Source organism: Pundamilia nyererei, unplaced genomic scaffold (assembly GCF_000239375.1).
Source record: "Pundamilia nyererei isolate P.nyererei 1_Seehausen unplaced genomic scaffold, PunNye1.0 scaffold00137, whole genome shotgun sequence".
Taxonomy (NCBI): Eukaryota; Metazoa; Chordata; class Actinopteri; order Cichliformes; family Cichlidae; genus Pundamilia; species Pundamilia nyererei.
Genome location: NW_005187538.1, coordinates 712546 through 714689, shown reverse-complemented (window position 1 = coordinate 714689; position 2144 = coordinate 712546). Strand labels below are relative to the sequence as shown.

Here is a 2144-nt window from a genome sequence, read left to right as displayed (position 1 = left end):
CTGCCATATCGCGCCATCGGCCCCTCTGGCCAACACCAGTAGGCAAGTAGGGTAAAAGTGCCTTGCCCAAGGACACAACGACCAGGACAGAGAGCCCGGGGATCGAACCGGCGACCTTCCGGTTACAGATACGCTTCCCAACCCCTGAGCCACGGTCGCCCCATTTTAACCGATGCATGAAGCTATACATTTTTAGACATAAGTTGTAACGGCCGCCGTTTTCTTTGTACTTATTACACGGCGTGCTCTAGAAAGCCTGTTCCAACGTTTGAGTCTAAGGTTTATTTTTAGCACCTAACGCTTCTCATCCGTAAACAGTCTGCATACTCTTTCACGATTTAGTTTATTTTGAAAAGTCTCAACAGGATCTTGAGCTTTTTTGAAAGGTTAATATGCAAAACAAACAAGCGGACGGCGGAGCCACGCCATTGTTTTACCGTTGTGGTTGCTAACGACAACGTGTAAAAACAGGCGCTTGTCCGTCAGTAGTGTGGTCATATTAAATATAAGAGAAAGACAGAACTTTAACAAATTATTAGGCCACTACAGGGACCATCAAAATGATGAAAAAATATTGCAGTAAACAGTTTATTTTGCGACACCACAAAACAAATGATGGCGTCGTATGAAACTATAGATGTTTTTATATCATTATCCGATATATATCGTTATATCGAACAGCCCTAATGGGAATTTTGTTATAATGAACATCAATTTGATGTCTGTAATACTTAAAACCTGCATTTGCGACCACACTCTCCTAAGGAAAGTGTTTAACTGAGATCATAAATCAGTCGAGCATTGGGACTTTTTCTCATGCACATCTATACAATCACACTTGTTTTTAGTGTCAGCACTCTTTCTAATGGCCATTAGAAGGAGTGCTGGTTTGTAGAAGAAGTACAAAATGGATCATTTGAGACCTGATCCCCCCTCACCCAAGAAGATCAGACGTCATCGTACAATTTTTTGATTATGTCATAAAACTATTTTAAAAAAGCTGCTATAACACTGCAGTTGAAGTGTGTTATTAAATACCTGTTTTGCATACAGATCTCAGCTCTCCTGATCATGTCTCTGTTAGCTTTGTAGTTTAAATTGATTCTCCGAGATTCTCTCGTCCTTGAACTGACGACTTAAAACGTAACTTTTACTCACCTAAAAACTTGATGGCTCTGGTTGATAGAGCAGCCTGGTTGACTTTGACTTTAGCTGAAACTGGGAGAAGAACATCTGTAGGTAATATTTAACGGTTACCATGTTCACTTTTTTTCTTTTTTTTCTTTTTCCAATTCTGTTGGCCTGTTGATTTTTGCCCATATACTCAAAATGGCTGGAAGTGAATGTGAGTTTCTTTGTGGTTTTTGACATCAGTTACACAACACTGGTTAGCCACAACTGTTTCTGGTTGGCCTGCAGTTGTGTCTGCCCTCATACAGAGGTTTATTGCACGTTTAGTCCAGCTGTGTGGGGATTATATTAGTGCACAGAGGAGCTCTATCTGCAAACAGTCAGTAGCCTATCAGTGCTACAGTTGTAGTTTTTGATTTTTCTTTCTTTTGACCAGCACACTGGGTTTATTGTTTCAAGGTAGAGGCCCAGCCAAAGGTTAAGAAGGACACAATTATGTCACTTAAGACGTAGAAAGACATTGTACTCTTTTTCTTCTTGAGGGATACGCCACTGGTATGCAATGCATACCATTCAATAGTCTTTGACAAGTTCACAACTGCACATAGTTTTCATATCCCTCAACATTATCTAAATTCCTAAAAAAGCTGCACAACACCCTTCATCTGTATGCACGTTTCTAGTCTGTAGTTGTATTTAATGAGAGGTCGTATTACTCATTGTCACATTGCCTGATCACCTGCTGTTTACACTCAAAATGTTCAGAGCAGTGTTTCCTGACATATTTTAGTATTTCCTCATCGCAGTATAACCAGCTTGACTGTATGACCTTGTTAAATTGTCTGTCAAATAACTTGAATTAAAATATTATGATAGGGCATAATAGATTATGACCCCTCTTTATACAGTGCTTAACAAATACATTAGGTAATGTATCATAAAAACAAGAAAATGCTTATATTTTTAGAAAATTAGAAGCAAGTCAGAAATTGAAGCATAATATTGATGTTTCT

The 2144-nt window shown here is 38.9% G+C and overlaps 1 protein-coding gene across 5 annotated transcripts in view; it reads left to right on the top strand.

Annotated features, from left to right (window-relative positions):
* The window catches only part of myo9aa (myosin IXAa), a 95773-nt gene that overhangs the window by 20977 nt on the left and 72652 nt on the right, over positions 1-2144 (top strand). The gene's annotated exons all lie outside the window — the stretch shown is intronic.